The following is a 23,627-nucleotide window of genomic DNA, read 5'->3' as shown; positions in this document are numbered from 1 at the left end:
CCACTGTTTTACAAATTTCTTCATAACCAAGTAAAATTTCGACTCTCTTCATTCTCTAATCCATGCTATATGTCCAATAGATCTTTACATGCTGAGCATTTTGAGCTTTGATTCACATAAAATGATTAAGTATTGAGTGAATAATTTGTGTTTAAAGATTGATGTTCATTTGATGTTTGGTGTGATTCTTCCATATGAGCTCGATTTGATGCAAATGCTTTTTGGAATCTTGTTGTATTTGATTTGCTGAATCGATTGCCATGCTTGATTGATGTTTCTGGGCTTGTTGGAATTTCACGATGATTGTTGGTTGATGAAGATGAACCCTGTTCCATAAACCCTAGCATTTCCATGTTTAAACCCAGTTTCACGTGTGCATGTTGGCTTGTTACTGTGCATTTCCGTGATAGCCAATTAAAACATTTCCTGGCTTTGGTCTGAAACGGTGCGTTTAGGTTAGTGGCACGCTGAATTACCAAAATGCCATGCTGACCTTGGTTGACCCATTAATCCATGTTATGTATTCATGTTTGTTCCAATTGTTTCATCAACTTGCAAAATTCATTTCTCACTCAATTTAACTCCAAAAATCACGAAATTTTTTCCATCAAGTTCATGAGAATGTCTACTATTTTATCATGATTTTTATTGAATTTTTGGTTGGCTGGATTTTAAATGGTATGAGGTTTCTTAACATGTATGCTTAATTGATACCTTTTGCCAATCCTTTTGTGAAATGATCATGTTGCATCCATTTGAGTTGAAATTTTTTATGGTGAATCTACACTCACTCATGTTCATTTTGATGTAAAGTTTGTGCATTTATCATGTGTGGTTTGTGAGATATAAATTTTTGAAGTAAGGTGTGACAATTTGTGTCACACCAATGTTATGCAAGTTCATAATTTTTGTTCACATGCTTCCTGACTTCCAATTAATGTGAAATTTTGCATGAGCCATCTCTTATATGTCTAGTTGATGTGTGATTTTTCCTGGAATTAATTGTGCCATTTCCTATTTGTTTGCGATTTTTCTTCCCTGCCTAGTCAATTGTTGACTTTATGTGATACATGTTGCCAAATCCTTTGGGAAATCCTCATGCCTTATTGTATGATCATGAAATTTCACATGTGCATACTAGACATCTTGAGCTTTGCATTGGTGTTAATCCCATCCATTTCTCATCTGTTTTCATTTTGTTATGATTTTTTGAAGATGACACATGTTTTGTTGACTTCTTGGTGCATACTTGAAATTGTCTTGACTTCCTGATTTTAATTGACCATCTTCCCATAATCCAATTGAGCTGAAACTTCATATGCATGCTATGTTATGGATTGTGATTGAGTATGAATTATCTCATAATTTTTGGAAATGTTTATGTTTGGTTTTGAGCCAAGTCTTGCTGTTGACCTCTATGTGCTCCCTTTTTGCCATGTTTTGACTTCTTTGGTCTATAAAATGATAATGATGCATGATATGAGCTTGGGACCAATTGTGCTTGCTTCCCAAATATTTGAACTTGACTTTGGTTGACTTTCATTTGCTGTTTTGACCTTTATCATTTATTTTTGACCCTAGGCTTGCCCTAGTGGTCTCTTGGCTTATGTTGAGTTCATTTGTTTCAGGTTAAGCAACAATGCCTCAAAGACCATACAAATTTGATTGAGCTTGATTATACCATGTACTAACCTTTGTTTTGTAGGTGTGACTCATGTGACTTGAGTCTTGTGCTTGGCACATTGACACCTCTGTTTATTGTTAACTGTTTGTTCCCTTTCTTTCTGATTTAAACTGTTGACTTGTTTACTGATTAGTTTGACTTTTTCAGGTACCCTTTAGTTGCTTTATTTGCTTGCTTTGCTATTTAGCAAATTGCTTTTGAGGTATAAATACTCTCTCTTCATGTAGTCTGGAGACCCGGTCTGTTATTTGACCGGGCAAACTGTCTGAAGTCCTCCTTAAGAGGCAATGCCTGTGTGTGTTTAAAATTGTCCCAAGCAGGAAAAGTCCTTCAAGTAAGGCAATTGGTAGATCAAAGGGATAAGTAGCCTATCCCCTACTATTCAGTGAGTCTTCTCCTTGCTCCCATTACATGGTTGTAGCATTGAGATCCAAACCCAAGATCTATCGAGTCAATAATGTGGAGAGAGTTCCTACTTTCTGAACTCCCACACTTTCTGATATTTAAATGCTCTCCCTGATCAGGGATAAGAGCAATGAGGCACACCCCTCATATCCTTTCATCTACTTCACCTTAGCCTCTCAATGGCAAGGTTAAGAGCAACTCTTTGACCCTATTCCAGTTGGCCTCAGTGCCAAACCCTCTTGTGTGAGCCTCCTTGTTTGGATATAGAGTGTGTTGTTTGATATTCATTGATTGATTGATCATCTCATATACACATGTTTGCTTTCATGCTTTGTGCACTCATCATCATTAATTGCTCATCAATACATAATCATCTCATTTGTCTTTGTGACATTATCATTGGTGTTTACCCATTGAGGACAATTGTAAGTCCATTTCTTTGGCCTTTGCTCCTATGATATGGAAGGATAGAGTGTAAGACCTCATTGGTCACTCATATCTTCTGTTGCTTTGTTTGTGTGTGAGGTTGCAATTGTAAGTCCCTGTAAGTTGGCATTTGTATTCCTAGGATCATACTGTGGAGGTTAGAGTAAGCCCAGACAGATTGGCATCTGACATCCATGTTTTGCTTTTGTTTGTTTATGTGAGGTTGCAGTTATAAGTCCCTGTAAGTTGGCATCTGCTTTCCTGTGATCATAAGATGTTTTGTCTGTTTGATTGTGAGGTTGCAATTGTAAGTCCCTGTAAGTTGGCATTTGCTTTCCTATGATCATGTGTTGCTTCTGTTCTGGTATGTGAGGATCCATTGTAAGTCCCTGTAATGTGGCATTGGTTTTCCTATGAGCATATGTGGAGTTAACCTAAGTCCAGATAGATTGGCAGTTGACTTCCATATTTCATCTTCGTTTTCTTTTGAGGAGATTAGTGTAAGACCATTGAGTGGCCTCTGATATCCATTTCTGTTTTAGGAGACTGGTGTAAATCCATCTATTGGTATCCGGTATCCACCTTTTACTTCTTTGTTTGAGGAGATTAGTGTAAGACCATTGAGTGGCATCTGATATCCATTTTTATTTTAGGAGATTGGTATAAGCCCAGTGATTGGCATCCGATATCCGCTTTTGTTGACTTTCTTGTTTGATTGCTATTATCCATTGCTTATTCCAAAGGACACACTTGAATCATCTCCCATATGATTTCAAGAAGTGAACCTTCTAAGAAGTTTACTTTCCACCTTCATCCATTCATCCTCATTATGTCCTAAACCTTTTCACACTTTGATTTCAAACTTGACATAGATATTGTGCAAACATCTTCATGTTTTCAAACTAAAAACCTGGACCCAAGTCCTTGACTTTTTTTCAAACTCCATTTCATAATACTTCTTTTGAATTAATCTTAATCATACTTTGACTTCACTTCCATAATCACAATCAATTAACTTCACTCATTCAATTGTTTTGGCTTTGTCCATTGTTAATCTTTTCATGCATTAGCCATAGGTTTCAATTATCATTGTGGTTGATGTAAATCTTGCCTATCCTTAGTGAGTCGACAGTAAGACTTCCGTACTGAAAACAGGGCTAACCCCTCTAGTACGTCGAAGCTATCCTCGCATGGTGGATGTTGGTCTTGGTCGAGTGTTCTCCCATTGATAATGAAAAGCCTCAGTGCTTGTGTTTAAAACTGAATCCACCAACTTTTGGAAATCTTTTAGCCGAACTACGGCGTTTTGATCCTTACCTTTGATGGAAGGTACGTAGGCAGCGGGTTCATCCGTTCGAACACAAAAATAACTAACTTGTACATTCTTTTCTCATCATCCCAATCATGTTTGCACAATGTTTATGTCATAACAAATAACAATTTAGTACAACAAGTGTGAAAAGGGCTCCCTAGGAGTACCTAGGACGTATTGGGTGCCTAACACCTTCCCATTGCGTAATTTACCCCTTACCCAGACTCTCTGATCTTTTATTAGTTTTCTACGTGTAAAACTTCTTAGGCTTTTGTTCGCTTTTTAGCCAATCCTTTGGATAAATAAAAGTGCGGTGGCGACTCGAAATTTCATTGTATCTCTTGCTTATGGTTTAATCGATAAATCATATAGCGACGAATACACCGCTACAGGATGCTTGCTTCAACAGTTCCAAAATGTGCACGAAATCCTTGAAATCTTGCTTCAATCTTGTTCAAAAATGCTTGTGGATCATGGATTGATCAAGAACAAGGCAAGGTTTGTGAAGAATTTTGGATGGAAAGTGAGAGAAAAAGTTTGAAGAGATTTGTGCAAATGGATCTAGATCTGAGAATTTGATGTGTTAATCATGAAAACAGTTATGCTTTAGCTTTTATATGAGCTGTTAATGATGTTGGTTAATCACAATTAGGCTAATGCAAGTGGATTAGTGAAAACCAAGTTTTTATGCAAATGTGCAAATTGCCTTATGCATGTCATGACCAATGCTACAGTGCACGATTTCCTTCTTAATTCACTTGGAAATGTTGTGTAGAAGCCAAGGCAAGTGTAAAAATATGAAAACAATGCTTAACTTTTGAATTTGACTTTTCCCTCCAAAATTCAAATAGAAAGTCAAATATTTTTGTGATCAAAATGCATGGCCTATGATGCATGAATTGGATAGAGCATTTCAAAACAAGAATGTTGCAAAAAGAACCACTTCAATTGGCCTTTTGGTTCAAAAGTTATGCACTTGTGAAGTTCAAATTATCTTGACCATGATTGATCCATATTTTCTCAACCATACATGAGAAATTCATGTTCTTGGACTTTTTGGAAAGGTGAGAGCAAGATCTTCAACTTTCATGTTGGACAAAATTTCATTTGAATCATTTTTGATGACATAATCTTGAGGAGAAAACCTTTCCATTTTTGGCAATTTCAAATTACAAGTCACTTTCTATTTTTGGAAAGTTTTGTCCTGACTTTATTTTCTTCAATGTTGATGTTTGAAATGTCAAATGAGACTTGTTTGAACATGAATGAAGTATTTCTAACCACTTCCCACCTCCAAATCCAACAGTTGACTTTTGGTTGACTTTTTCAGCTGATAGATGACTTGGTCATGCACAGATGAATTTGAGCCTCAATCTTCTGATGAAATGGCTCCAAAACGAAACCCTAGCTTTCACAAGCTCCATAAAACCATATGATGATCCCCATCTCATAAAAGACCTCATCTCCTTGAAAAGCCCTGATTGACTCAATTCAACTGATTAGGGTTGACCAAAGGTCAAAACCCTAATCCCAAGGAACTGATCAGGCACAATGAATCTCTTGGTGATGATAAGACCAAGGATGATGGTGATGTACCATTTCAACCAAGATAATACCCAATCTCCTTGAGGAACCAAGAAAACCCTAATTGACGCACAATCCTCAGATGATTAGTGATCAATTCAACAAGACCATCAGGCTTGAATCTTTTAACCTCTTTATCTTCTGAATAAGACTTAGGAGGATGACTTGCTCAATGCTTCCACATGACATGCAAAGATGCAATGACTAATGTCCTAAAAATGAAATGCAATATGCTAAGCTAGTCCCAAGAGAGGAGGGCAAATTTTGAGGTGTTACAGCTGCCCCTATTCAATCCACTGTGAACCTGTCGATATGAACAACCTCGACTTTCAGATGATCAGGGTGAAGAGTGATTGAATACCAAGAACAGACGAACAATTTGCACTCTGATGGGAAAATAATTAACAACGCCTGTCAGAATTGGCGAAGAAGCAATCTTGAAGGAAGAACCCGTCTGGTACGGAGAAAATCGGCCCGAATACCAAAACAGAATGTTGACCGGTACACTAAAATAGATGGTAACACAGGGATAACCATGGCCTGAACACCACCTATCCGCTGGGGATTATTATTTTTTACTTTTCTTGAACCCTAAAACTTTCTGATTGATAATCTTTTTTGTTTTCTTGAACCCCAGAACTTTCTGATTGATAATCTTTTTTGTTTTCTTGAACCCCGAACCAATATTTTCTCGCGTATGATCCCGGATCACCGCAGTTGAACCCCGACAACTTCACAGTAGTCTTGTTTGCCAAATAATGAACCCCGCTTTCCATTTTGAACCCCAGTCGCCTGACGATAACTTGTGATCGCCATTGTGAACCCCGTTCTCCAGAAAACACCCCGTGTCTCCCTTTCTCCATTTGGACCCCGTTCTCCAGAAAATGCCTCGACACTTCCTTTTCTCCATTTGGACCCCGTTCTCCAGAAAATGCCTCAACACTTCCTTTTCTCCATTTGAACCCCGCTCTCCAGAAACTCGTGATAATTCCGCTGACAACATCGGAAATAACACCAAAACACCACTCTGAGGGCGACATATCAGAGGGTACACCTTCACAAAAGGAAGGTAACATGTGCAATTCTTCCTCAGAAGACACCCCTAACGACCTCTGTTGACCTCAGCCAAAGTCTAAGGTGACACATGAACAGAAGATAATCCTGAGGACCTCATCTCGGATATAATCTTCAACTCCAATCTCCATTTGAACCCCATTCTCCAGAAAATGCCTCAACACTTCCCTTTCTCCATTTGAACCCCGTTCTCCAAAAAATGCCGCAACACTTCCTTTTCTCCGATTGAACTGTATTTTCGCGCTGATCGCGTAACGTCCTTTGATTTTATTTCCATCTTCGCCCGACGAAAAAGTTTCCTCCAGTATCGTACTACTGGGGAACATTGCTAACCTGACGTCATGATGTTAAACTCCTCAGAGTAACATCTCTAAATTCTATCTCGCATGACAGAAATTTCCTCCAGTATCGCACTACTGGGGAATATTGTTGACCCAATACCACGATGCTAAACTCCTCAGAGTATCATCTTCACCGACTGGCAAAACCCATTCTCGGATGGTAACCACGGCTTGGGATAACTGATGCTTGCAATGCTGATGTTGATCTTCCAACCAGCGAAACCACTTCTCAAACGGTAATCGCGGCTTGAGTAGCACCTTCACCCACTGGCGAAACCAAATCTCAAACGGTAACCTCGGCTTGAGACTAGCTGATGCTTGCAATGATGATGCATGATGATTTTTAGCGCAATGCTCCATAATTATGGAAATGCTACGCAATTTATTATGCAATATGCTATGATCTCCTAAATGATGCATGCATAAAAAAGTATCCCCCTTAAGGGACTCTTCTGGGGAGCTCGAGGCACTCTGCTGAGGAACTCGCCACTGCTCCAACTTCACCCTGCTGGGGAATAGCATTGCTGCTGGGAGAAAGGACCATCTTTACCAGGGATAACCTCTCCTGCACCCAATCCACTTGGGGACTTCGCTGGGGAAAGAACCACCAACGCACTCTGTGGGGAAACCAACAATCTCTGACTTACTGGGGATACAACAATCCCGACTCTGCTTGGAGAAACCAAAACCAATAGATACCTCCATTGAGAAATAACAACCTTCAGGCCTGGTTGCTGAGGAAACACCAATCTCAAACCTGCTGGGGAGATAACCATCCCGACCCTGCTAGGGAAAACACAGACCTTGAATCTGTTGGGGAGGTAACAACACCCACTCTGCTTGGAGAAACCAGGGAAGTCTGGTACTGAACACCCGTCGACTCGTCGAACTAGGGCATTCACCGTCCAAATCCACTATCAGCTTTCTAATTTTGAGAACTCCCAGACTCGTCTAGACTTTTCTGATTCATCACCTTGTATTCTTGACTGCTCCGTCCTCTACGGAGAACAAACTCCTCAGATTGGTACAAACTTTCTAATCTTCAGACTTTGAAGAGTCTTCTTGATTAATATCCAGGATCGTCGTACGTCTCGCCGTCATCTTTTCACCATTCTTCCATCCATTCTTCCCTGATCGGACTCTACAGGGATCTTTTCGTCAAAAGCTTCCACATCACCACCTGCGAGTGAGTGAAAATATCTAACAGTACCTGCAAAAGAGATCGTTAGATAAAAACGTGCCCCAGGCGTGTCAAGATTTCAACACTTGGGTCGCTCAACCTTCCGAATAAGATTTAAAGCTTTCAATCTTACAAGCATGCATTGGAAGAGACCTGTATGTCTTAAAATGCAAAGATTCTTTATAAAAAATAACTGGATGTTTTTGCAATCAAAGCGGTAAATGAAAAACAAAAACAAAATTATTTGACTGAATATGCATTTTATTGATTGAAAAAGTGTGGCTCAAACTGAGCAATACAAAGGAAGCAATTCCTGAAAAGAGGTAATTGCGCACAAAAGGAAAAATCTATCCTAATGGCAATGTGAAACCCGTGATCTCATCGAGTTCCAACTCGGTTACACCCCATATGTCCTCAGACTCTCCGTGCTTTCTGCCTTCTGAACAAGACGCTTCCGACTGATCCCTGCCGGGGATTATCCATGTCATATCCAAAGTACAAACGCTCATGCCAGACGCAGTTATTCGTTTCAATCCCTCTTTTTCCTGGACCGCCCTTTCGAGTTTTCAGTCCACCGGGATACCCTTTTTTGCCCAAGTCGCCTTTTCAGGTTTTCGACTTGCCGGGTGTACATTTTTTCTTTTTTTGTCCCTAATTTTTGCCCGAACCTTTTCTTTCATTTTTTGGCTCGCCGGGATGCCCATTTTTGCCTGGACTATTTTATTCTTTTCGTCCAGCGGGTCTCTTTATACGAAGTATTTTTTAACTGCGTTCGCATTCACAGGGGATGGAAAATCTTCGCCATCCATGGTCATTAACAACAAGGCTCCACCAGAGAAAACCTTCTTGACCACGAATGGACCTTCATAATTGGGTGTCCATTTGCCCCTACGATCGTTCTGAGGAGGAAGGATCATTTTCAGCACCATATCTCCCACGTGATACACACGAGGTCGCACCTTTCGGTCAAACGAACGCTTCATCCGCTGCTGGTACAACTACCCATGACAGATGGCCGCCAGCCTCTTTTCCTCGATTAGGCTTAACCCCTCGTACCGGGTCCTTACCCATTCAGCCTCTCGCCACTTTACGTCCATCAGGACTCTCAAAGAGGGAATTTGAACCTCAATCGGTAGCACCGCTTCCATTCCATATACCAGCGAGAAAGGCGTTGCCCCAGTAGACGTACGCACCGAAGATCAATACCCAGGATACAAACTTCGTACTCAGCCACCATTATTGGTGCATTCAAATGTTATCCGAGCAACAAAAGGAATGTGGGATCCTTTCGGCATAACCCAAGCAGCACTAACTCCGCTATCATTTACACTAACAACCCCGTCAGACATCAGAATCCGTTCGAATTCGGGGTCAGGCCCCTCCTCCGAGATCGGTTACTCTCAATCTTTCGATTTGAGCACCTCGAGATGTCCTCATCAGGGAACTCAAACTTCATCGGTTGATAATCCTCAATGGGTTGTCGGGCGAGGTAATCAAACAATACACTCCCCTTGATTACCTTTTGAGAGGTATACTGAATATCGAAATCAGTCAAAATCGTCTATCCTCTCGCAACTCGTCCGATCAATGCTGGCTTCTCAAACATATACTTGATCGGATCCATCTTGGAAATCCACAAAGTGGTATGAACCAGCATATACTGTCTCAGTCGGCGAGCAGCCTATGCCAAAGTACCGCAAGTTTTCTCGAACAGTGAATGTATTGTTTCACAGTCGGTAAACTTTTTGCTAAGGTAAATTGCATGCTCTTTTCGACAAGACTCGTCATGCTGACCCAGTACACCTCGTAGACCCCTCAAAGGCCGTCAAGTACCAGATTAACAATTGCTCCTTCCACAGGAGGCATCAGAATCAGAGGCTCCTGCAACTTATTCTTTTATTTTTCAATGCCCCTTGGCAATCATTATTTCACCTGACCGTTTGATCTTTTATCCTTGTTTTCGGTTCAGGCGTTTCTTGTTTTTTTTTTTTAACAGGATCAACCTCGATTCCTTTTTTCCGCTCACAATAAGCCCCAGCAACTTACCGGACCGCACTCTGATAGTGCACTTATTCGAATTCAACCTCAGTCTGAATTGTCTCAACCTGTCAAATAGCTTGACCAGATCTGCCATATGCCCCTCTTCTGTTTGGGACTTTGCTATCATGTCATCAACATAGCATTCGATTTCATGATGAATCATCTCATGAAACAAAGTCACCATGGCTCTCTGATAAGTAGCACCGGTGTTCTGCTTCTCTAGAGGACAGTCTTCTCTCCAGGGTAGCTTGTGCACAATGACACCGGTATCCGACCCTGGCATATCCTGACACGACCAAGCGAAGGTATCCACATGCTCTTTCAACAGGGCTACCATTCTGCTCTCGACTCGCCTCTGAAGCGGCCCCAATTTTCACTTCCTTTCTGACCTCGGCGACGCTTGGAATAACAATCTTGCATCGCTCCTCGTGCGATTAATTCACCTTCTCCTCTTATTTCAACAACCTGGCTAATCTTCCAGCAGATCACAATCTTCTTCGCCTTCTTCTTCGGCATTATAGATCAGATTGTCGAAGTCATATGAGGTGTAACCAAATTGTTATCAATGAGATCCGGAGAATTACTTTTCGAAGTCGGAACGAGACAAATTAAAAAGGGGAAAAAATGAAAACAAACATTGCCATTTTTATTATTATTTTTTTTCAAAACTGCAAAAATAATTGAAAAACAGGGAACACCGCTTTTAATGTGAAAAACATCCATTTATTTATGATGCAAATTTTGCAAAATGAAACATGAGGTGGCCCTTACAATGAACCATCACTTTTCGGGCAAAACGTATGGCTTCCATGCAAATAGAAATTGAAGAACAAGAAACATTACTCTTCAGGATGAGTGATAGTGATGATCTTTTAGGCCTTCCAGTTCCCTGGTACACACGATTTTATCCATTGATCAATCTCGCAGTCACTGTCAGCTTCTTTACCCACCGCACCGGCGTGACATGGATCCAGCATTCCAGCCCTGATGAACGTGAACAGTGGACGACGTCCTCTGTTTTGCTCAGACGAGTCTTGGCCTTCCTGATAGCCAACCCCGAACCTATCAGCTTTTACCACAATATCTATGATCCTTCCCCAGCCTTGGACCTCTCTGTTCTTCACCACTTCTAGGGCTTGTTTATAAGAAGAAATGGACAGCTTTTTCTCCTTCTCAACACCAATGGCATTTTCCACCTTGACGGTTTCAACTGCCAGACTGGGTGCTTTACATCTTACATCGTCCATTTCTACTTTCATCATTCTCTGGATCGTTTCCCCCATCACTACACACCCCTTTGGGGCGACGGCCGCACAACAATTATCAACACGAGGGAATGCTCCACTTTTCGTCAGATGTTTTGAGACCACAAACATTGGTATTTTTAACTGATCCTCCTCAGTCACCTCTATCCCTCTCTTGTCCTTCGACATCATTTTCACTTTTACAGGACCATGCCTTGGTACGGGGTTAGCGTTAACATCTGTCGTTGGTGCAAAATTAATGGCTTTAGAATCCACCAAATCTTGAACGACATGCTTAAAAGCTTTACACCCCTCAATGTGATGTCCGAGTGCCCCAGAATGAAACTCGCATCTGACGTTCTCATCATAACTTGCAAGCCTCTGATCCGGTCTCCCTGGAACCAACGTCCTCGGCTGAACCAACCCAAGCTCCTCCAACCTCTTAAACAGAAAGGCATAAGTCACGGGTGGCCTATCGAACTGACGATCCGTCATCCTTCTTCTCACTTGGCCCCCTGCTCTTTGTGTTCTCTGTTGAGGTGACGGTTGTTGCTGTGGTGCAGGTGATTTACCAACAGGAGTGGTCACAATGGCAGCATAAGGGTGGTAACGATCCTTACCGCGTTCTTTTTTTGCCTGCACACCACCTGATTCAACCTCCGTCCTGAGTTGACCACTGCCAGGGGTTTCTTTACTACGGATGACGGGGCCCTTCCCTGAACTTTCTCTGTTATCAGCCATTTCTCAATCTTCTCCACCCTCTCAGCAATTGCTTTCTGCCCCAAGGCGAGCCCTTGCACGACTTTGAACAACTCTCTCATCATCTCTTTCAGTTCGAGAATGTCGGCGTTGGGTGGATTCATCATTCCTGTGTCAATCAAACATGTTAGAGACTGACACCTGCAAAATAGAAGACAAGTTATTATGATTATGCATGAATGCAATGTCTATCCATATGAGGAACACTCTGTCTTTCGATCCTGGCTTCATCGAGACAGATAATAATCCGGCAGCAATATTCTGACATTCATCATTTGATTTCATCATACAGATCAGAGATATATGATTTGGCAAAATACCACCCAACCATGTGTGTGCAGTGTGAGTGCATACAGGAAAGCAAATAAAGCTTGAAGATCGATTACTGAATGAAAATAACCATCGCATATCAAATGCGCACAATAAGCGCCATAGTCATACATCTAAGCTGATACAAATCAAGTACCAATCTCCAAAATCAGAAAGGACTATACAAGCAAGTGAATTCCGTCAACAGGCCTGACGGTAATCCACACAAATGATAACAAAAGACTACACTGAATAAGGCCCCACAGACGACTCTGCATCATCTACCATCTTGGCAAACTCTGCGGCGAACCTGAGCTCGGTGTTCTCCTGCTGCAATCTCCCCACCTCCTTCTGGTGAATCTTCATCTGTCTGAAGTAATGATCTCTCTCAGCAAGATAATGATCTCTCTCAGCAATGATCTTCATGTTCTCTGCTTCCTTAGTCTTCAGCTTTGCTTCCCATTCGGCGATAAGGATTCTGACTCTGTCTTCCCTCTGATCCCTCACAAGGATTTTCCTCCTCTTCTCATCTTCAATGACCCTCAAGGCTCTGGCCAGCTTCTCCTTAGTGATATCATGCTCTTTTGTAGACGACTCCAACGCTTGGCTGATCTTCCGGTAATAGGCAGTGTCTATCTCAAAGCGCTTCGCTTCCAAGGCATGTCGCTTATCCTGATTTCCATCCTTACTCCGATCTCCTGATTAGACACCTGAATCCGAGCAACACTCATCTCTAATTCAGTCTTCTCCGCCTGCAACTGATCTCAGGCTTTCTTCATCTCGAGGAATTCTTCCATACTGACAGAAGAACGTGGACCCTCAATCAAAGGACACCAAGGATCACCTCCGGGAAATGGTAGATGTGTGAGCTCAATCCTCTTCCTAAGCCAGTCATCAAATGGAGGAAAAGACATGCTGTTAACCTTGCCAAAACGACCCTTGCCCTTTCTCTGAATATTACGCCATGCCCCAGACACTTGCTTCAACCGTGGCAGATTACCCTCAGCCGGGAAATAGAATGACTCCTGAATCTCACGCTCGAGAGGAGGAACCTCCATAGCGAATCCCATTTGTCTCTTAAGAAGTGTCGGGTTATAATTAATGCAACCCTGAACCCCTATGAGAGGCACATTGGGAAGACTCCCACAACTGCAAATGAAATCTCGCCCAGCCATACCGTTGTGAGTCCAAGCTATATCCTGAGCCCGCAAACCCATCAACCTGACTGACCACTTGACAGTAGGATCAAGAGCGACAAAAGCACCTTTGGAAGGCAAATACCCCATGAACCATTTGTACAGCAGCTGAGCATAACATCGGATCAGTCCCCCACGCCGTTTCTCATTCCGATTATGGACCGAGTAATACACATCTCCAACCAGGGTAGGAATAGGATTCCTCTGCATAAACAATCTGATAGCATTAATGTCCACAAAATTCTTCTGATTAGGAAACAGAATGATCCCATAAATGCTCGCAAAAATCAAGGCACAAACGGTCTTCCAATTACCCACAACAACATGCTCCTTGGCTTTAGCCTCCAAGAAACTCAAATGGAAACCAGGCAACTTTCCCTTTTCCTTCAAACCCCCCTTGGTCACCTCCGGGCTCAAATAAAGAGCACGAGAAATCTCAGCGATATCAAGCTCCCCCTTAGTGGCATAGAAAGGAATCTGATCTCGGATCTGAATACCCAGGATGCTAGCATAGTCCTCCATCAAGGGTCCCAACAAGTAATCCGGGAAGACGAAACATCTCAAACCAGGGTCGTAAAACTGGAGAAGAGTATGAATGGCGCTCCTATCACTGTCTGTGAGCCTGAAAACCAACTTCAGCGTACCACCGTATGCCTCTCGAAACATCCCCACATGGTCAGGTGTAATCAATGCTATCATATCTCTCAACACATCAATCTCTGGGTTGAAGAAACTGTAGACAACATCGTCCTTCAAACCGGTCCTCATGTCTGAGCAAAGAAGTCTCTCCACCAGGATCTCAATCAAAAATGTCCCTGCATATGGATAAACATGAGTTAGATGCAGATAAATGCAAAATGTGAATGATGCTGATGAATGAATGCAATGCATTGTGCCATCCTCCAAGTCATCTGAACATCTGTTGCACTGAGTTACAGCCTCTGAACTGATCACCATCATCTGAAGGAACATGTAACCACAAATCCGACTCAGAGAGTTCCAAAATAAACGGAACGGAAAGATACATCACCATCATCACCAGAGGTTCTCTGAACAGATAACCATAACAATCTCTGAATCAGCCCAGGGAATCCTGAAATAAACGGATCCCCACTGATAAATACCACGGACAGAAATCCGGCGTCTTAGAAATAATCGTCCATAAATCCGACTTATAAATAGGACTCTGATCAACGGCTGAACCATTAGTCACCATCAAAGTCGCCATCAGAACATGCATCTGTAAGAATCAACCCTCCCCTCACAGGTGAATTCTAATCAGGTCATCCTAAGGCGGATAATGGTCTCGACAATCGGGCAAAGATACTCAACGGGTTTGCCCTTTCGGGTGTGCCGTTGTAGCTCTCTTTAAGATCATCTAAACCAAAGATCCGGGAAAGATCGGTCACCGAAGTCAATATGTCAAAAGAGGTAACCCAACCAAGGTGGAAAACCCTACAAAGGAAGAGCACTCTCAAATGAACCTCGTCCGGCTTGTGGTATGTCACGTTGCAACAATATGCTGATAAAGCAAATGAGGAACGTGAGACCACGCTAATCCTAGGTGTATACTCGGGCCTGGGTTTTAGCCCCACTCAGAACACCCACCCCAAGTCATAGGAACCACCTGTACAGAGGACAGCAAAATGATAGTATGATGCATGCAAATATTTATGCAAATATATACACAACAGAATAATAAATGCAATAAATAGAGCAACACAAGCAACCTAAACTATCCTAGAACGCTAGGAGAGACTCGCTTAAGGAAGATGGACCAACAATAGGTCAACTTCTGTAATCCCCAGCAGAGTCGCCAGTTGTCGCATCCGCGAAAAACAACCGGCGGGCTAAAACAAAACAACACAGAGCCGCCACCGTGCGTTATTTATCCCAAAAGAGGGAAAGGAAATGCTCGAAGTAAACCTGGAAAAGACATGGTCTCGCGACCAAAGAGATGGGATCGGGAGTCGGTTACTCAAGGGGAAGGTATTAGCACCCCTCACGTCCGTCGTACTCGACGGGATCCACGCTCAAAAAGATAGGATAAGGTTGCTAAAACACTGCTCAAAACATCACACACACACACACACTGGAAACAACACAGGTGGAAGAAGAGGGGAAAGGGCTCGCTAGGATATCGCATCCTATGCCTACGTATCTCATATGGAATGAGAATCAGAGCTACCGTAGTTCGGCTCACGCACGCCGAAACAAAACACACGCCCAGACGCTGAGACGTCAAAACAAACACACAAACAGGCAAACATGGAAACCGAATGCCAATAGTTGGACTTACATCAGACTCCGAACCAAACAAACCCACACTGGAAACCAAATGCCAATTGCTGGGCTTATATTGGACTCCAAGCACACAACAATAGGATACGGAATGCCAATCGCTGGGCTTACATCCATCTCCTAACACACACAAAAAGAAAAAGGGTGCCCGGAGAGATCTCGTACGACCTTTTGCCTACGTACCTCATCTGGTATGAGGATCAGGGCAACGTAGTTCCCCTTAACAGGGGAGAAACTTTCTCCTAACCAGAGACTGGGAAATGACCAACTAGAAGGGAGACTGACTCGAGCCTAATAGTTATCATGTATTCCACCATGGTCCTAGGTTGAGTTTTCTATCTAACTTGCACAGGCAGCAAGCTATCTTAAATAGCACAATCAAAACAAAGCAAACATACACACAATTAGCACACACTATATACAAACAAAGTGGGCTCACACAAGGTTAGGCTGTGAAACACAAGCCAACTGGAACCGGGTGATGTTAGCTCTTAACCTTAACATTGAGAGTTAGGGTGAAGCAGATGAAATGGGAAGTGAGGGTAAGACCTCACAGCTCTTATCCCTGGCCTGGGAGAGCTTCAGACAAATGAAAGTTTGGGAGTTCAGAAAGTTGGAACTCTTCTCCACATATGACTGACTCAACAAAGATCTTGGGTTAATATCCACAATGCATCAACACAAGGTGTGTGAGCAAAGGGATGAATCAACTGAATAGCAGGAGATGGATTGCACATCTCTTTTATCTGCCAATTGCCTCATAAGAGGACTTTTCCTGCTTGGCACAAAGATAAACAATCACAAGCATTGCCTCTTAAGGAGGACTTCAGACAGGTGCCTGCCCAAGTAACAGGACAGGTCTTCCAGACTACATGAAGTCAGTGAGTTATACCTCAATTGGTTAAGAAACCAAGCAACTGCAAAAGCAAGTTCAAAGAACTTAAGCAACTAATGTACCTGAAAACAATCTAATTCAATCAGTATACAACTCAAAAAGCCAAACAGACAATGGTCAACAGTCAACAGTTAACTGTACACAGTCAAACAAACAAACAACCAATGAGTGCAAGCTCATCTCAAAGGATCTAAAAGCCACCTACAAAACAAGTCAAAATTAGTCAAGATAAACCAAATAGTCAACTCAAGCAATGTGAATCAATTCCCTCATAGCCATATGCTTCTTAACCTGCAAACCAAGCTCAAACATGAGAAGCAAACCACTAGGACAAGGCCTAGGGTCAAAGAGGGAGAAATAATTCAAAACAGAGCATGAAAATTGACAAGACTCAAGCTCAATCAATTAAGAACATCATCCAAGTGGGCTCATATCAATAACATCAACCAATTTCATTTCACAAGACAAATAAGGCAAAGCATGCAAGTTGAAAGCTCATTGAAGCAACCAGAATGAACCAATCCACATCAACTCAAAAGTGATTCAATAAATCTCAAGAAAAATCATGGCTAAACAGCACACATCACATGATCAACATACCAAAAATCAAGGCATTTGGACAAGTTTAGACAAGGCAATTAAAATCCATGAGGCAAGGTATGCACAAACAAGCTCAAATGAGGCACAATTTCATACATCAACTTAACACAAGCCTAAAACAGAATCCACACATGATAAATGTCTCAAACCAAAGCCACAATAAACTTCAAAGTGTCTAGAATCAATGTGCAAAATCTCAAATCCATATGATAAACATCAAGCATTTCACAAATCATTGAAGTTCATGACTATCCAAAAGTCCACAAATGACAAGCCAGCAAGAAAAATCTCAAACAAATCAGAAATGAATCCAAAAATTCCATAATCATTCATGATCAATCCTAACATCCAGAAGAAACATCATGCAAAAAATCAGATTATTTGGCATTGAATTGGCATGGCAAAGAAAATCCACAAGTCAAGCAAGCAAAGGTGTGACTCACATTGTCACACCTATATTAAACAGATCATATCTCCACAACCAGAAATTAGAAAAATGCAAACTCTATACCAAAATGACCAGCAAGATGTCTATTTTAAGCATGCAAAATTTCACAATCATTAGATTAAAATCCATCATTTCACAAAGCAAATGGCATGATAGGCCAAGAAAATACACACATGAACAATCCCTAAGCCAAAACAAATTCCATCCATGCACAATTTCTAGAAAAAATCTCATAAAATACTAGACATGATGAGGAACAAAGTGCAAAAAATCCCAGGCCAATTGGATCACTATTCATGAACTTATGAATTTTCTAAGTGAGTGGAAAAATAGAAATCACATAGATGAATGTACATGAACATGGATGAAGGAAAGGAATAAAATGCAAAAGGAAGTTTGGAAATGTCTAGAGCCAGGATTCGAACCGAGGGAATATTTGAAAGTGGCGCGTTTCATCATGAAACGCACCGTTTCATTAAGCTTATGTGGCCGTGTGAATGAACGAGAGCCAATCATCGTGCCACGCTGGATTTAATGCAGCCAATACATGGCCAGAAACAAGAAAACTCATGCAATCACGCGCTCAAGAGATCTACAGCATTTCTGGAAAGCAAAACCTAACGCGTTCATCATGTTCATCAATATTTTCCAGGTCAAGAACAATTGTTCACAGAAATGCAAAATGAATACACCATTGGATTCATCTTTCAACATACATTAACATGCTAGGCTTGGATTTTGCTAAATCAAACTATATCAAAAGATTCGCATGCAAGAACTTTCATGTGCCAAACTTAGATCTACCATAACTTGCTCATTTCTTAATGAAAATCCACGATACAAAGGTCAGTGTGATCACCAATGAAGGATCTACAACATGCATCCATCAATTTTAAGAATCATGACATGCGAAATCTAACCTTGTTGGAAGTGCAGAACTGGATTTGCTGCTTTCAAGCCTTGTAATGTCCAAACAGGTGATCTAACACTCTTGTACAATGGAATGGATGAAGGTTGATAGCTCAATTGCACTTGATGTTGTTCAAATCCTCGACTGCCATGAAAGGATGCTTGCTTCAACAGTTCCAAAATGTGCACGAAATCCTTGAAATCTTGCTTCAATCTTGTTCAAAAATGCTTGTGGATCATGGATTGATCAAGAACAAGGCAAGGTTTGTGAAGAATTTTGGATGAAAAGTGAGAGAAAAAGTTTGAAGAGATTTGTGCAAATGGATCTAGATCTGAGAATTTGATGTGTTAATCATGAAAACAGTTATGCTTTAGCTTTTATATGAGCTGTTAATGATGTTGGTTAATCACAATTAGGCTAATGCAAGTGGATTAGTGAAAACCAAGTTTTTATGCAAATGTGAAAATTGCCTTATGCATGTCATGACCAATGCTACAGTGCACGATTTCCTTCTTAATTCACTTGGAAATGTTGTGTAGAAGCCAAGGCAAGTGTAAAAATATGAAAACAATGCTTAACTTTTGAATTTGACTTTTCCCTCCAAAATTCAAATAGAAAGTCAAATATTTTTGTGATCAAAATGCATGGCCTATGATGCATGAATTGGATAGAGCATGTCAAAACAAGAATGTTGCAAAAAGAACCACTTCAATTGGCCTTTTGGTTCAAAAGTTATGCACTTGTGAAGTTCAAATTATCTTGACCATGATTGATCCATATTTTCTCAACCATACATGAGAAATTCATGTTCTTGGACTTTTTGGAAAGGTGAGAGCAAGATCTTCAACTTTCATGTTGTACAAAATTTCATTTGAAGCATTTTTGATGACATAATCTTGAGGAGAAAACCTTTCCATTTTTGGCAATTTCAAATTACAAGTCACTTTCTATTTTTGGAAAGTTTTGTCCTGACTTTATTTTCTTCAATGTTGATGTTTGAAATGTCAAATGAGACTTGTTTGAACATGAATGAAGTATTTCTAACCACTTCCCACCTCCAAATCCAACAGTTGACTTTTGGTTGACTTTTTCAGCTGATAGATGACTTGGTCATGCACAGATGAATTTGAGCCTCAATCTTCTGATGAAATGGCTCCAAAACGAAACCCTAGATTTCACAAGCTCCATAAAACCATATGATGATCCCCATCTCATAAAAGACCTCATCTCCTTGAAAAGCCCTGATTGACTCAATTCAACTGATTAGGGTTGACCAGAGGTCAAAACCCTAATCCCAAGGAACTGATCAGGCACAATGAATCTCTTGGTGATGATAAGACCAAGGATGATGGTGATGTACCATTTCAACCAAGATAATACCCAATCTCCTTGAGGAACCAAGAAAACCCTAATTGACGCACAATCCTCAGATGATTAGTGATCAATTCAACAAGACCATCAGGCTTGAATCTTTTAACCTCTTTATCTTCTGAATAAGACTTAGGAGGATGACTTGCTCAATGCTTCCACATGACATGCAAAGATGCAATGACTAATGTCCTAAAAATGAAATGCAATATGCTAAGCTAGTCCCAAGAGAGGAGGGCAAATTTTGAGGTGTTACAGTTGCATTATGGGTGCGGTGATTAAAGATGTTTTTAATTGGTTGAACAATGTTAAACATTTTTCATCAAAGATAAAATCAGCATCTTTCATTAATAAACCCATAAGTGGCTTGGTAATTTTCGAGAAATCTTTGATAAAACGTCGGTAGAAACCGGCGTGTCCTAAAAAGCTTCGTATTTCTCGTACGGTTTTCGGAGGTTGAAGGTTCTCTATGATTTCGATCTTAACTTTGTCTACTTCAATTCCTTTATCAGACACTACGTGACCTAACACGATTCCTTGTTGGACCATGAAATGACATTTCTCCCAGTTCAAAACGAGATTTACTTTCATGCATCTTTCAAGTACCATTTCAAGGTTTGATAGACATCCTTCAAAGCTTTGCCCACAAACAGAGAAGTCGTCCATAAAAACTTCCATAATGTCGTCTACAAAATCAACGAAGATCGACATCATGCATCTTTGGAATGTTGCGGGAGCGTTGCATAATCCGAATGGCATTCGTCGGTAAGCGAATGTACCATAAGGGCATGTGAAGGTTGTCTTTTCTTGGTCGTCAAGATGGATTGGGATTTGAAAGAATCCTGAATAACCGTCTAGGTAGCAGAAGTGAGAATGCTTAGCCAATCGTTCAAGCGTTTGGTCAATGAAGGGCAGAGGAAAATGATCTTTCCGAGTGGCTTTGTTTAGTTTTCTATAATCGATGCACATTCTACTTCCGGTCACAACTCTTTGTGCTATGGATTCACCTTTCTCGTTCTTAACAACTGTAACACCCCCTTTTTTGGGTACTACATGAACGGGGCTAACCCATTGACTATCGGAGATCGGGTATATGATTCCAGCATCTAGTAACTTTTTTACTTCATCCTTGACTACCGTACTTAAGATTGGGTTGATCCTTCTCTGGTGTTCTCTAGAGGTTTTACAATCTTCCTCCAGCATAATGTGATGCATACAGATAGAAGGGCTTATCCATTTTAGGTCGACGACGTTATATCCTAACGCAGTTGGATATTTTCTTAAGACATCTAGTAACTTTTCAGTTTCCATCTGTCCCAAGTCAGCGTTGACTATTACTGGTCTTTTGAGTTCAGTGTCTAGGAATTCGTATCTTAGGTTCTTTGGTAGTGCTTTTAATTCCAAGTCAGGTTTCTTTGGGCATGGCATGTGGTTGGGCGTAAGTGCTAAGCATTCGCTTAGATTGTCATTTTGGTATGGTTCATGCCAATTATCGTCTTCAAAGATTGGAGGGATTTGGATTTTCATTATATCAGAGTATTTGGTTTCTTGCATCTCCATCTCTCTCACGCACTCGTCTATGACATCAAGTAGATAACAGGTATCGTCTATAGCTGGCGCTTGTAAGAATTGGGTCAAGATGAATTCAACCTTTTCATCTCTAGCTTCGAATGTTAACTTACCTCTCTTTACGTCTATTATGGCTCCGGCGGTAGCCAAGAATGGCCTTCCTAGTATAATAGGTGTACTGGGGACATTCTCTAGTATGCCGACAGGATATTTGATTGAGCGGTCAGCTAATTGAATAGACATCTTGGTTGGTCTTAGTTCTCCCATACTGAGCCTTTTACAGATGGTTAAGGGCATTACACTGATGTTGGCTCCTAGATCGCATAGAGCTTTGTCTATGACGAATTTTCCAATGACACAGGGTATGGAAAAACTACCTGGGTCTTTTAGTTTGGGAGGCATGTTATTTTGGATTATTGTGCTACACTCGACAGTAAGTGCAACTGTTTCGTTATCCTCAATCTTTTTCTTATTGGATAAGATTTCCTTAAGAAATTTGGCATATGATGGAATTTGTGTGATGGCTTCTGTAAAGGGAATTGTAATGTTTAGTTGCTTCAGAAGTTCAACAAATTTCCTAAATTGACTTGCGGATTTAGAACTTGCAAGTCTTTAAGGATACATAATGGATGGTTTATAAGGAGGTGGAGGCACATAAGGTTTTTCTTTTTCTTCGGCCTCTTGGGTATTATCTTCTATTTCCTTTGGTTCATTTACCTGCTCAGTTGAGGTTTTGTCTGGTTTTTGGTACATGGCAGGGTTTGGAGTCTCGGATCTACGGGTCCGTCTATTTCTTTTCCACTCCTCAGTATAACGACATTTGCATGTCCTTTTGGATTAGGTTGCGGCTGTCCAGGAAATGTTCCAGCAGGAGCGGTTGTAGATGCTTGTTGTTGAGCCACTTGTGAAATCTGTGTTTCAAGCATTTTATTGTGGGTGGCTAAGGTGTCTACTTTGCTCGCTAGTTGTTTAAGTTGCTCGCTAGTATGTATGTTTTGGTTCAAGAAGTCTTTGTTTGTCTGAGCTTGGGTAGCTATGACGCTTTCCATCATTAATTCGAGGTTTGACTTCCTAGGCATGTTAGGAGCATTATTAGCTGGCTTTTGATATCCAGGCGGAACAACTGGTGCTTGGCCAGGTGCATACAGGGTATTGTTATTCTTATACGAAAAATTAGGATGGTTTTTCCAACCTGGGTTGTAGGTATTCGAATAGGGATTTCCTTGTGCGTAATTCACTTGATCGGTTGGGACTCCTGCTAATATCTGACATTCTTATGCAGTGTGTCCAGGGTTTCCACATAACTCACAGTTTGGAGTTACAGCAGCCACAGTGGCTGCGGGTGGTATGGTCAAGTTGTCTAATTTTTGAACAAGGGCTTCTACCTTGGCATGAATATGGTCAAGGCTACTGATTTGGTACATTCCACTCTTTGTTTGGGACTTTTCTACTATAGTTCTTTCACCTCCCCATTGGCAATGGTTTTGGGCCATGTTTTCAATGAGTTGATAGGCTTCGTTGTATGGCTTGTCCATAAGTGCACCGCCCGCGACAGCGTCTACTGCCAGTCTTGTGTTATACAGAAACCCATTGTAAAATGTGTGAATGATCACCCAGTCTTCGAGACCATGATGTGTACATATCCTCATCATGTCTTTGTACCTCTCCCACGCGTCGTAGAGAGATTCTACATCTTTTTGTCGGAATCCGTTGATTTGAGCTCTCAGAATAGCAGTTTTGCTCGGCGGAAAATATTGGGATAAGAAAATGTTCTTCAGTTCTTCCCATGTTGTAACTGAGTTGGATGGCAAGGATTGCAACCAAGCCCAAGCTCTGTCTCTTAGTGAGAAAGGAAAGAGGCATAGTCTTATCGCATCTTGAGATACACCATTCGCCTTTACAGTGTTTGCGTACTGCACAAACTTGGTCAGGTGTTCATTAGGGTCGTCCGTAGGATTTCCGGAAAATTGTTGTTGTTGGAT

The 23,627-nt window shown here is 41.2% G+C and overlaps 1 non-coding gene across 1 annotated transcript; it reads left to right on the top strand.

Moving 5' to 3' along the window:
- Positions 1 to 23,268: 23,268 nt before the first annotated feature.
- Positions 23,269 to 23,375, top strand: LOC127124266 (small nucleolar RNA R71). The gene has a single exon (XR_007803884.1). It is a non-coding gene; the product is annotated as a small nucleolar RNA R71 (small nucleolar RNA).
- The last annotated feature ends 252 nt before the right edge of the window (positions 23,376 to 23,627 follow it).

The sequence above is a fragment of the Lathyrus oleraceus genome, chromosome 2, assembly GCF_024323335.1.
Source record: "Lathyrus oleraceus cultivar Zhongwan6 chromosome 2, CAAS_Psat_ZW6_1.0, whole genome shotgun sequence".
NCBI classification, from domain to species: Eukaryota; Viridiplantae; Streptophyta; class Magnoliopsida; order Fabales; family Fabaceae; genus Lathyrus; species Lathyrus oleraceus.
This window is presented reverse-complemented; position numbering and strand designations above follow the sequence as displayed.